Source organism: Sturnira hondurensis, unplaced genomic scaffold (assembly GCF_014824575.4).
Source record: "Sturnira hondurensis isolate 20B ecotype Veracruz unplaced genomic scaffold, ASM1482457v3 Scaffold0025768, whole genome shotgun sequence".
Taxonomy (NCBI): Eukaryota; Metazoa; Chordata; class Mammalia; order Chiroptera; family Phyllostomidae; genus Sturnira; species Sturnira hondurensis.
The window spans coordinates 16,246-30,411 of NW_028098399.1; the positions used below are offsets into that span (position 1 = coordinate 16,246).

A 14,166-nucleotide genomic window follows, 5' to 3' on the forward strand; every position below is an offset into this window, starting at 1 on the left:
TACTGTGGAGTTTCAATCCTGACCACATCAGAATCATAATGAGGCAGTTTTACACATTGCATTGAACTTGGCAGTGCTCTTTGGATCTTTCATATTTAGGATGTCTTCCCTTACTGAGTTATGAGATAGAGCCCAAATTTAGGTCCTACCTAGTTACAAACTCATCTCTGGATCATTCTACTTCTGAGGTCTTCAGCAAGGTGCTGACCCTGTCAGCCTTAGTTTCCTCATCTGAATGAAAAGGCTGAGAGCAAACAATTTACTGCAACGATGAATAAATTAATTTGGGAACAATGCTCAGCAAAGTAACTGGCAGTAAAAGTGACCTGATACCAGTTATGCAACAAAAAGAAACAAATATGAATCCTAAGTCAAGGAGAATAAACCACCTTACCCAAAAGGTAAATATCAAACTGAATATAATGAATTTTGCCAAGGAGCAATGTTGATTTATTCTCAGTGCTAATTGAATGTGCTTGTGAATGTGGCTCTGGTTCCAGTGGGATGTCTTTTAGTTGAAATAAGATCATTACTTTTCAATCACCTTATATCCTGTTTTATGATCACATCTAAGTGACTGATATTGTTATTTTCCAATCCTAAGTACTGCGTTTGGGAACTAAGAGTACAGGAGGGTAGTGGGTAGGGCGGGTACCTTTTATCTCAAGACACATAGAATCCATAGAACATGGTTCTCAGCAGGATGCACTGGTGACAGGTGTCCTTCAGGAATGGTAGAAATGCGAGCGTTCCTTCACTCTCTGTGTCTAACTGGGGAACAAGAACATGGGGGATGGAAACATTGGAGACATCATCAACTTCTGGATCATGACATCCATGTTATCATAATGATATAACTCATGTATCATCTGGACACACTGGTTCTCATGTGCCACCTCCCCTGCACAAACATCCTTGTTTCATTTCAGCAAGATGGATGATGTACATGTCATCTGTCAGATCCTACATGGCACTGACTCTACATGTGCGACTACAGACTCAAAAGAGCTCAGTGTAAGCAGTATTTTCCAGGACACAATTTATTTCTACAGAGAGGGGTCTGTATGTCCTGGCTTTGAATAATATCAAAGAAGGACCTATGTGCTGTGGGTGATAAGCTATTAAAAATGATTCTGAGTGGCAGATTCTTCTGTCAGTCTGGTCCCATTCTCCAAAAGAGCACATGGACCTCAGTGACATGGGCACCACAGACTTATCCTTTCCACATGTGCTCAATCAAGTGACAAGTGCTTTCAGCATCAAGACCCCTAACAATGAACAACGTGAGTAAAAGGGCCTCATTTTACCAATACATGATGTTCTCCAGGGATATATAACATCAAAAGCAGGCCTCATCCAGCTCATTAAGAAATTTATTTGTCAATAACATTTTTGTTTGATCACAAGTATCAAAAATGGAAAGATGTATGTTGGGCTTTGCCCAAGGCTGCAAGAATCTGTGATGGTGCCCACATCACCCATGTGCCTCACCTGAGAGACTCCATAAGGCATGTTACCACTTCTTCCCCTGACTTGCACACTAAAAAGCCCCTGAGATGTAGGCACTGAGGACTGAGAGACACGTGTGAGCAGCTGCACCTCTTCTTCGCTCTTTCACTGGCCCCTGCCCACAGACCTTAGTTCCCTAACCATGGCCTGACTTCTTGCAAAGAGCAGTGAACTGCCAAGGGAGACCCACATCCAGCAAAGGGCCAGAGGCATCAGAGATGGCTCCCTTCCACTTGTTCAGCAACTCTTGCTATAATGCCATTGTCCTAGCATGGCTACATCTTTTTTCTGTGTTGTAGCCAAGAATCTCAACTTAGGAGGAAGGTTATCCGAAGGTACACAGAGTCTTACACATCAAATTATAAGCACATACTCCACCCCAATCCCAGAGTTCTGGAAGGGCAACAGATTCAGTGACAGGTCAAAGACTGAGTAAATTACAAAGAATAAACCCCACCCAAAAGTGACTTCAAGCCCTCTCAGTGTCAGAGTGACTACCCAGGCTGTGCACAAGAAAAGGCATTTAAGGCTCTGCTCATGTGAGCCGTCCTGGACCACGAGACTTCCAGGTGGAACCCACTGGTGTTTTTCACCAGGACAAGATTCTCACATATCAAGGACTCTCCTTCCATTCTGAGCTCCTTTCCAGCAGAAATAGAGGTTACTGACAGGAGGCTTCTTCACAGTACCCTTGTTCTACCAGGGGACATGATGTCACACACAGCCAGTCCAAGGAACAAGTGCCTGAATAACATGATGCCACCTCTTCACTAAACTCTTCCTGACCCTTCCCACATGGGGCAGGTGTGCTGGCCATCCTTGGGGTCTGTGCTCCTCAGTGTACACCAGCCCACACGTGAACAGGAAATGGGAGGACTGCAAGTCTTAACCCTGCACACCTTCCACCTCCCAGTCATGGGAATTTGACTCCCCTGCACACACAGGTGCCACTTAGGATGATAAAATAAGCAGATGTTCTATGTCCTGACCCTGGAGAAGAAAGGCACTATGTTGGGACACCATGGAAAGTCGACAGAATTAGTTTACGGATTCTGGAGGAACTCCCTGGGAAAAGTGGCCAAAAGGCCTCAGGTGTGTCAGATGGACCAGGAAACTGAAGAGCTAACATTCACTTGAGGATCCTCAAGTCTATTTACTTTGCTTAACTTCATCCCTTGCTCAACAGAAAGGTCTTCTTCTTGAACAGGCTTTCGGAGTGAAGGGGACAATAAAAGTCTTCTGTTCCTTGTAAATATTGTTCCTCATTAGCCCTTAAGCATCTGACATTCATGTGCAGGTAGCCTTGGCATCTTCTCCAAATCCCTCTCATTGTAGATCTGCTGCTCTTTGGTGCAAGATGTAGACATAAGACTGCACAGGAAAAAATCTTACCAAAGGTTGCCCAGCACACAGATATAAACCAATGAAGCCCATGAGTTAGTTAGTTGATGTCTTTATTATGTTAATGAAGTCATCATTATCTTCTTGTAGGCTATTACATTTACAATCCTCCCTTGCTATATCATAGTTAACTTATTGCAGCTTCACTGTATTGCAGGTTTTACAAAGCCCATGATACAGTGAAGCTACATTAAGGGAACTGCGATTTAGTCAGGCGTGACTATATACGCGACAAGTGAGTACCCATATAGAATTTTATATATTGTTAAAATTATGTATGTTTAAGAGTGTAGAAAGTGTTTAAGAGCATACGAAGTGTTTATAAGAGTGTGGGAAAGGTTAATGAGAGTGGGAAATGTTTATAGGGGTGTCAGAAGGGCTAATAAAGCCTTAAAATATATATAATTATCAAAATAAATATAACACCATTACTTCACAGATTTTCACTTATCTCAGGGTCTCTGGAATGTGACTCCCGCGTTAGGTGAGGGATCACTGTACCTTCCCTGAACTTTTCTCCAGGTCAGATAAATGGCCTCCATGAGGCTGAAAAGTAAAACCAAGCACCTGTAGATCAGGTCAGTGCCTGCCAGAGCAGGTGTGTGTGCATCCCATGAAGGGGAAGTGTTTACTGTGTCACATTCCAGTGATTGGTCCCACTGCTCACCTCCAATCTACCTCCCAGCCCTATGCAATCTGGCTTCTACACCAACCATTTCAATGAAATTCCTAACTTCTTTTTTTCCCAAAATTTTTATTTAATTATTTTTCAAGGACAGTTTTCTCTCTATTACTCCCATCCCATCCCACCCCCGTGCTCCCCCCTCCCATTTCCACCCTTCTCAGTTGTTGTCCATATATCCTTTACTTATGTTCCTCTAAATCCCTCCCCTATTTCCCCTGAAATTCCCTCCCCTCTCCCCTCTGGTCACTGTCAGCCTGTTCTCTATTTCAGTGTCTTTGGTTATATTTTGCTTGCTTGTTTGTTTTGTTGTTTAGCTTCCTGTTAAAGGTTAGATCATATGGTATTTGTCCTTCAACACCTGGCTTATTTCACTCAGCATAATGCTTTCTGATTCCATCCATGCTGTTGCAAAAGGTAGAAGCTTCTTCTTTCTTTCTGCAGCATAAAATTCCATTGTGTATATGTACCATAGTTTTTTGATCCATTCATTTACTGACGGGCACCTAGGTTGCTTTCAACTCTTGGCTATTGTAAATTGTGCTGCTATGAACATTGGGGTGCATAGGTTCTTTGGGATTGGTGTCTTAGGGTTCTTAGGATACAATCCTAGCAGTGGAATTGCTGGGTCAAAAGGCAAGTCCAATTTTAGTTTTCTGAGAAAATTCCATACTGTTTTCCATAATGGTTGTACCAGTCTGCAATCCCACCAACAGTGGACCAGAGTCCCCTTTTTCCCACACCGTCTCCAACATTTGTTGTTTATTGCTTTGTTTATGATAGCCATTCTCACCAGTGTAAAGTGGTATCTCATTGTGGTTTTAATTTGCATCTCTCTGATAGCAAGCGATATTGAGCATCTCTTCATGTGTTTCTGGATCCTCTGTATGTCCTCCTTGAAGAAGTGTCTGTTCAAGTCCTCTGCCCATTCTTTAATTGGGTTAGTTGTCTTCTTAGAGTGAAGTCATGTGAGTTCTTTGTATATTTTGGAGATTAAACCTTTGTCTGAGGTATCATTGGCAAATATGTTTTCCCATACAGTTGGTTGTCTTTTTATTTTAATGCCATTTTCTTTAGTCATGCAGAAGCTTTTTATTTTGATGAGATCCCATTTGTTTATCCTTTCCTTTATATTCCTTGCTCTAGGGGACATATCAATAAAAATGTTGCTGTGTGAAATATCTGATATTTCCCTGCCAATATTTTCCTCTAGGACTTTAATGGTGTCACGGCTTATATTTAAGTCTTTTATCCACCTTGTGAAATTCCTAACTTCTTACATGTCATTCTTGAGGCCAGTTCCAATTTTGTATATTGTAAGAGGTAGAGGTCTTGCTGATGGTTAATAGGGATGTCTGACCAAAAAAGGAGTCATTCAACTGCTGAGTTCTGATGTCACTTATGCCATATATTAAATTCTTTCTGTTTATGCATTCATTTTTAAGTTACCTATCATGTTCCACAGCATAGCTCTCTATTTCTAAGGCAACACTACTCTGGATGAATAGGAGTTTTTTTTATTAATCCACTTTCAATATCTGAGTGAAAAGTAACCACTCAGTGTTCATCCTAATCTTCTTGGCCATATTCAGATATATATTGTTCTATGTGAATTAAAAAAATTTTTATACTCACTAAGTTCCAGTGGCATTCAAGTTGAAAGCACATTGAATTTATTTATCATTTTTGGAAAAGTTGACATTTTCATAATTAGTCTTCCAACCACACTGTATATACTACCTTACTCATTAGATTTGTTCTTAGGTATTTATAGTTTTGTCACTTCTGCCAATGAGACATCTTATTCCATTTCTTATTTTCATAGTGTCCTACAGCATACACAAGCTGTTGTGTTTTTATACATTGAGCATGTATTCAGCCACATACAGTGTATCTCCTCATATTATTATAATACTCTTAGTGGTTCTATGTGAGCCTGTCCCATGTCTCCTAGTGAAAAATCACGTTGTTGGCAAATGAAAAAACTTAATCTCATCTTTGGAAATATTTACAATTGTTTTATGTTCTTATTTCAGTGTGACACTCAGAATTTGCGGACCCATGTTGACTAATACTGGGTTCATCAGATATTCCCCCCTGTTATAATAGCATACAGTGTTCTACAATGATGTTGGCTGTTGACTATGAAAATTGATTTTATTTGTTGTAAAGATGTTTCTTCTATTGCTACTTTCTTTAGAATTGGTACTAAGAAAGTTCATCAGGGTTTCCTCCTTGGAGCTAGATGGGAGGAAGATCAAATGGTATCTGTTGCTTCTGAGCCTTGGGAAAATTCCTATGCTCATTCCCCTCCCCACAGAAATGCCTGATGTTCACACAGAACACATAGACTTCAGAAGGAAACCCTCTGAAATCTAGAGATCAGGACTCTGGCAGTGGAGAGACTATTGGAGACAATTGTTGCACAGGTTACAACTGGTGAACACCAATAGGAAGGGGCCCTCTAATGAGAAGACAGGCCTTTCCAAGAAAGTCTAGGTTTTGGCTGCATCTGGGGAAAAAGCAAATGAGAATTCTTGGGGAATGGGATAAAACTGCAAAAGAGAGTCAGTTTCTCAAAGACAAGCTTGTGGGTGCTTCAGAAGATATAGTAAAACAAGGTGATTGGATGCAGAGGGCTTTGTGGGAATTTGCAAATGACCCCTGTTCTTCTGTGACCGTGGCAATGTGGTTCAGACAGCAAGAGCTTTGCTTTCTGCTTTTACCTGGCTGCTTGTTGTGGTGGACACAACTGGTATCTACAAATTACTTGTTCAGATGAAAGTTGTGGAGATGGTAGCTTGAAACCAAGAAATTAAGGTGCTGAACAAGATTTGGAAATACAGTGTAAAACTCTGGAACCTCAAGTGGATAAACATAACATCAAGGCAGCTACAAGGCAACAGGGAGTGAAAGATGGGGGCCATTTTGAACATGTGGGGGTGCATAAGGATCGATGTTTGTCTTTCACATTGATATTTCTACCCCTCTCTGTCTCTCTCCATTCCCCGTCTCTAAAAATAAATAAGTAAATAAGCAAACAAACAAATAAATAAATCTTTTAAAAACTGAACTAATGTGCTCAATTCTGCAATAGGTAAGTTGGCAAAGAACCAGAGACCTGCATAGATAGCTTCACAAAGCTGTCACAGACCCTTGGTCAGACTCATTCCTGGAAAGCGAAGTTCCCCTGTTAGTACTGACTGAAGCTGCAACAAATGAAAATGAGAATGAAGTTAAAGAGGGTGCCCAAGTTTTCTGCAAATGTGTCAACAAATTGTCTGAGGTCACCAACTTGGCCTGTTTCATTTCACACAATGAAGAGGATATCAAGCTTCTTCAGATGTCTGTGAGCCTGCTACAAGCTACCTGTCCTGAGGATATCAATGCTGCACTGGTTGTAGCAGCAATACCACAGAGTAAACTGTCCCAGGAGTACATGGATCTTTGGAAAGAACAGTGGGAAAAACAAACTCATATTTGCACAGATGCTGTCAAGTCAATGAGGATACCTCCATTGATGACTTCTTGTCTGTCTCAGAGAGTCACATATTGGAAGAGGTGAACGAATGTGTCATTGCTCCCCAAGAGAAAGATGTGGATGGGCTGGACCACACAGCTGTTGCAACCTGAGGCCGACCAGCCCATATCATTTCTTAAGTCACCTCAGCATTGGACAACTATGAGCCAGAGGACAGCACAGAGAAGGTGCTAGAAGCTACCATGCTTCTCTCCAAAACAGTCATGCTGCATTTTATGGAATAAGTGGATGCATCAGTGGAAGTTATCCTGCCAACCCATAGATGAGAATGAATGAGTGAATTGAAGCCTCCCACCTGATGTGCAATGGTGTGAGGGACACCAAAAAAGAAGTGCTGATGACAAGTGACTTCCAAAAAAGAAGTGCTGATGATAAGGAGATGCATGACTCTAACTTTGAGGCAGAAGGCTTCCTTGTCTGAAGTAGGACAAGTATCCAAACAGGAGATGATCAGCCTATACCTGACCAGAGTGTCTGGGTCATCATGACTCAGCTTCCCCAAGAGAAAAAGTAAACACTTAGGGAAAGGTGGTCAGATTCCAGGAATTAAAAACCCACCTGAATGCTGAGTGTTCAAAATGAATGACAGTGGTAATGACACGATTTTGAGGTCCAGACAGATGAGTGTGATCATGGTGGAGGTAAGGGACTTTACTCGAGACCTGGGATGTTGAGAAATACATCAGCTGTTCAGTGGTACCAAGAATTTTCCAAGGCAATTTTCAGGATGGGCAAGAGTGGCCACACCACTGCAGACATTACCCAGATGCAGCCTGCAAGCATGTCCTGCCAGCCTCCCTGAATCCTATTTCCCTCTAGTTTTAGCAGCTCAATATCTCCAGCAAGGTCATGGCCAAGGTGCAGAACCGTGGTGGGGTAGGCAGCACCTACACTTGAGACATGAGATGTCTCTCATCTCGACTTCCAGGAGCTTGATGAACACCATGGCAGATAGTTAAGGTATCCTATGTGGTCTCCATCAAATGCCAGAGGTCTCAGAGTATGGCTTTCTCCAACCTACCTTCACCGATTACCAGAGGTCTTACAGTATTGCATTGTCCAACCTGCCAGCTGTGTCATGAAAGATGAAGGTAGCTGACAAAATGTCTTGGTGAAAACAGAAGCAGGACAAGATTCATGGCAAGATTAAAAGGGCAACTGCAAAGATCCAGGTGGAGGCCCTGCAAGTCCTCCGCTAATTCAGAACCATGGACAGCATCCAAGGCTGCACTAACTGGCTGCCCCCATTAATCTGGGCCCTGAAAATCAATCACTGTTCTTCACTAGAAAGTTTTGGCAGAAGAGAACACTGAAGTCAGACTGCACAAATTTTTAAAACTGGCCCAGGGGGGAATTTTTCAAGGGCACACTGGTGTTTAACTCAATTACAAATACTTTCAAAATTCAGGAGCATATTTGTAGCTGTATTTTTAGCAAGTTTAAATAAAAAGAAAAATGTCATAACCAAACAGAAACCCACATTAAGTTGTAAATAATCTCCTTTACCCAGTATGATGCCCGCTGTCCTAGTGTGGCATCAGAGTTTGAACAATGGGGAGAGCTGACTCACCCTGGGTTCAGGGAGGGGCCTTTCACTATCAATTTATCTTGGCATTTTGGTGCTATTTAATGACAAAACTGAATCAGGGAAAGCAAAGTGGGTATCTCAGGAAGATGTCCTCAGGGCAATAATATCCCTAGAAGCAGTTTTGAGAAGTAGAAACCACACAAAACTCAGTAAAACATAATCTATCATGAAGAAGACTGATTACCTTCAATGACAGAACAAGAATTTCAATCTGTGGGTACAATTACTAATGAACACTCCACTACAAGACATATCAGCCAAGTTATCTTTGTTCTGGTGGCTATGTTGTGATGCCATAGTCAGAACATGCCATTTACCCTTTCTGCAGCCTCAAACACAGATACAACACTGATCTTCCTTCTAATACCTGCAGTGTTTCCTGCCTGGGTTTACAACAGAGCCAGAGAGAAGAGTGTTTGCTTAGGCAGTAATTGAGACCTTACCTTATTTGTGACTAAAAAGTGATTACTATAGTGACAAAGTATGCTTTTACTGTCTCCTCTGAATTTTATGAACTTGAATGTTTTTTACACTAACTTTTCCTAATAAAGTCCACCTTGAGTGCAAAAAAAAAGTTCACAAGATTTCCTATGTACTTTTGTTGAGGTAAAATATCAATTAAAGATTTAGAAGGGGAAGTGGACAGTTGCTTCTGGAATCCACTCCATTTATTTAATTTGTTAAGGCCAGTCTGCTTTCTGGCCTTAGCCTAATTGGCACACAGCACAAATGTCATCATACACACATACACTTACATGCCACTGCTGATGAGACCCTCCGACCAGGGAGTCAGGCACAAAACTACTTTAATAAGAACATTAAGGTTTATGTTCCCAGGTCACTGCCATTCCCTCACAAGCTTTTGGGGAAATTTCCCAGAAACTACCTGAGAAGTGGTATTGCAACAGAGTGAAAAGTGAAGCAAATATATGAATGCACCTGTCTTCCACTGAGCCAGACATTAAGAGACTTGGGCAGATCTAAAGAGTGTTACCCTCCCCACTGAGAATAAACATCTTTGAATAAAGACCAAAGAACTATGACCAGTGTGACTCAGATGGTTGGGCACCATCCTGTGAATCAAAAGGTCACTGGTTGGACTCCAGGTCAGGGCACATGGTTGTGTACAGGCTCAGTCCCAGCCAGGACACAGTCACCTCCAACCATCTATGTTTCTCTTTACATAGATGTCTCTCTTTCTTTCTTCTTCTCTCCCTTCCCCTCCCTATGAAAATAAATAAAATCTTTTTTTGAAAAAAGACCAAAAAGCGAGGGAATTTGAGGAGAGAATAAAAGCGGATTGAGGCTTTGCTGCACACCTCAGCTGCAATCAAAAATAACTACTTCAAATACGTAATTCAGTGTATTTTGGAAAACATGCCGCTCAGATTCAGGACCAAGTGCACAATCCATTCAATTTGTTGTGTGCATTCCTCTGCATTTCCAATCTTCCTTTTACTCCAGAACACACACCTATCATCATCTCACTACATTTCTCCTTGCATTGCATTAAAAAACAGTGCCTTATCATTCTGACATCTGGGTGCAGTGCAGAGGCCAGCAGAGGGGACATGCTGCAGGATGTGCTGGGGTCTGAGGGTGGGGCAGTGGCAGTGCCCCCAGGGATGTGGACAATGAAGGGTGCCCTCTCTGTGGAGAACTGAGAAATGGTAATAAAATGGAAATAATTCCACCGCTTTTGATTATCACCATGGTCCAGTGTTCTCAACAGTATCACCAATGACACAGTCCTCTGTGATGGACACTCTGAACTACTGTTGCCTTGACCTGGAGCCTGAAGCTCCCACACAACTGTCCAGGACACATCCTGACCTCAAGGGTTTGTTGGGACCCAGGCTTCTCCCACTGAGTGGCTGCAGCATCTCTCAGGCCCTTAGGGCTTACAATGGGAAGACATTGCAATGCCAGACATTGGGAAAGGTCAAAGCCATGGAGACGTTGAAAGATCCCTCAGTGGTCTCCAGTCATTGGCGAGAGAGAGGGAAAAGAGGCAGAGCACAGGGACTGGAGGGCAGAAAAGCTCTTTGCACTGTAAGGGTGGGTATGCATCATTGTACACTTCACTGAAGATGTGGAATGTAAAACACAAGTGTGAATGATAAGGGAGCACAGGTGATACTGATGTGTCAGTAGTGGTTCATCAGTTGTGACACATGCTTCTTTCTCTCTGGTGGGGCTGAAGATGAGCGGGGGCAGGTAGGCTGTGCATGGTCATGGGTGGGATGCATGTGGGAAGTTTGCACTTGCTGCTCAATGTCTCTGTGAACCTAAACTGCTCTAAAATGTTGTCTATTAAGAGGACAGTAGGATACTATAAGAAAACATTCTCTTCACACAAGGAAAAAATCTATATAAAAACATTTGAGTCCTCGCCAATGTGCCTCAGAGAGTTGGAGGGACATCACATAAACACAAAGGTTGTGTGTTCGATTCCTGATCATGGCACATACACCATGTAGACAATTGATGTTGTTTTCTCCCATACAAGTTTTTCATCCTGTCTCTTTCCCTGCCACCTGCTCTCTCTAAATTCAATAGGCACATCATCAAGTGAGGATTTTTCCAAAATGAAGTGATGTGAGATTATGGACATGGGCAATGGAGTGGCAATTGCTGGGGAGAGACTGGTGTAAGGGGAGTAAAAGATAACGGAAAAAACTCAGTAAAGCTCAGATTAAAACATTAATTGGTGAATTAAACCTTTAAGATAATCTACTAAAAAGAACTTTTGGAACTGATAAAAATTCTAACATCAGCTAAACATGTGCTCAGCAGAGAATAAGAGACTCCTCTTCTGAAGCTCAGCAGTTCCCATCACACGACGTCGTGGGAAAAGTGGGACAGTGGCAACAGGAACAGTACCAGCAGCATAACACTGAAATGGACCTGCAGAATTGCATGGTGTGTTCAGGAAAACTCCTGAAACTTTACTCACAGAGCCACACACCTCGTCTTTCAAAAAAATTACAGTTTTATAGGTGTCCACTACTCTCAAATAAATATAGATTCAATGCTGCCCCCAGAGTCCTAGCAGGACAGGTGTGCTTTGTTTTGAATTTTAAAATGTAGTCTGCATGAGTTAAAATGAGAACATTTGCATTTCTTAATGGAGAGAAGACTGAGTTTGTGCCTAGATTAGTGGATTCAAGGTCAGTTCTGGGACATTCTATGCACAGGTTTTCAGCTGGTGCTGACCCTCCAGACCCACTTTCCTCATCTGTAAAGTACGGGTGATATTTTAGGTCTGACCTCAGAGGACTTGTGTTGGGATGAATGGATCAATAGAGGAAACACGCTGCACACAGTGTCTGCGGGTCAGTGTCAGCTCTTACACTTACATCAGGGAGGAACAAGTGTAAAGACTAAGTCACACAGAATAAATCACCTCATTCCCAAGTCAAACAGTAGATTGGGTCTAACCTATTCTGACAAGAGGAGTGTTTGTTTCTCCTAAGTGCTACCAGAGTGTGCTTCTGAATTTGGCTCTGGCCTCACTGAGATTTCTGTCATTTAAGGTAAGATCACTACTTTTCATTCACTGCATTTACTATTTCATGGTCATCTCTGAGTCACTGTTACTGGGACATTAAAACCCTAATTAGAGATATTGGAACTCAGGGTAGAGGAGGGTGGTGGGTGAGAATGGGTGTTACTTACCCAGGGCATGCAGGGTCTTCAAATTCTGTCCTCAGCAGGATGTGCAGGCACACATGTCCTTCAGATTTCAGAATGACATCCCAGTAATAGCCTAGGATTTTCATCTTCAAACTGGCAAACACACACCAGGGGGGTGAAAAGTTCTAAGAAACAGGGAGATCACTGTGTCTTCCTCCCCCCAGCTGGTCAGGGGGCATTCTCTGTCCCAGACCCAAGGTGCCAGGAGGGGAACTGAGAGAGGTGAGAGAGGTGACTCAGACAAAGCAGGGCCACATCCTCTCTTAATCCTGAAAGTTGACATTTATTTTGATTTTTAACAACCTCTCACAAAGAATGCTATCACTGGGATTATTGGTGCCCCTTAATCTGTGTGACTCTCCCTGCAAGTGGCAACTGGCCTGTTTTCTTGTTCCCACCGTGAACTACAGGCAGTGGGGATTGATGGACATGGGTGCATTTCACAGGAATAAAGTGAAGCAGGAGATGTTGAGACAGGACCTCAGCCCTCCTCCCTTTGCTAGTCCTCAGAGTCCTGTGCAAAGAAATTCATGAACACCTTCCTGCTCACACCACTACAGGTCCCTCTTCCTTCCCAGGCTATATCCTCAACCAGAATGACCCCTGACCTTTCTTTGGACAATTCAGCTCCCTCCAGGGCTGACTCACCAGGCAAAACCCAAACAGGGCATTAGGCAAACAATACTTTTACGTTCCACAAAAATGTTATATGTTCTTCAAAAATGTTAACCCAAAGTGAGTATATTAATAATGAATGTGCACCAATGAAACTTGTGGGGTCTATTTTTAAATAATATTTTGTTGATTATGCTATCACAGGTGTCCCATTGTTCCTTTTCCCCCTTTGTCCTCCTCTGCCTGGTACCCTATTTCCTTCATCATTTCCCCCACCTTAGTTCATGTTCATGAGCCATACATACAAGTTCTTGGGCTTGTATATTTCCTATGCTATTCTTACCATCTCCCTGTCTATTTTGTACATACCATCTATGATTCTTAGTCCTGGTACCTTTCCCCATTCTCCCTACTCCCCCTCCCTGCAGATTACCTTCCAGGTGATCTTCATTTCTCGATTTTGTTCCTGTTCTGGTTTTTTGCTTAGTTTGTGGTAGGTGGTTTTTTTTTTAGCTTCAGTTGTTGACAGTTGGGAGTTTTTTGTCATTTTTGCTGTTCATAGTTTTGATCTTCTTCTTCTTCTTCTTAATAAGTTCCATTAACATTTCATATAATAAGAACTTGGTGATGATGAATCCTTTAATCTGACCTTATCTGGGAAGCACTTCATCTGTCTTTCTGTTGTCAATGAGAGCTTTGCTGTGGGAGTCCGCCAGGCCGCAGGGGACCAAGGACAGAACCCCCACTGTGAAAATGGTGGCGGGACTTGGTTTCTGGTCCCTGGAGCCGGCGGGTATCTTGACATCTTCCGGACCTTCTCCTTCTCAGCCTTGAAGGAAAGAACAAGATCTTGGCATATGCGTCATGTTCCAAGAAAGTGATAGTCATGAGGACACTGTTATCTTTGGGCTAATGTTCTCAGGATATGAGAACATCTTGCCCTCTTGATAGCTTTCGGGAGTGTACAAACTTTTGTAAAACAACATTGTTCTCAGGCCACTGCAGTTCTGCATATAAGCCAGCAGTTCCTTGAATAAAGTTGCCATTTGCCAGCAGAGCTTATGGTCCTCTCCATTCTTTTAAGTCCCTCGCCTCACCTCGCGACCACCCTTGCTGCTGCGGGCAGCGGCAGAG

The 14,166-nt window shown here is 42.5% G+C and overlaps 1 pseudogene; it reads left to right on the forward strand.

Moving 5' to 3' along the window:
- Positions 1-5,839: 5,839 nt before the first annotated feature.
- Positions 5,840-8,116, forward strand: LOC118982741 (catenin alpha-1-like; annotated as a pseudogene).
- Positions 8,117-14,166: the final 6,050 nt, after the last annotated feature.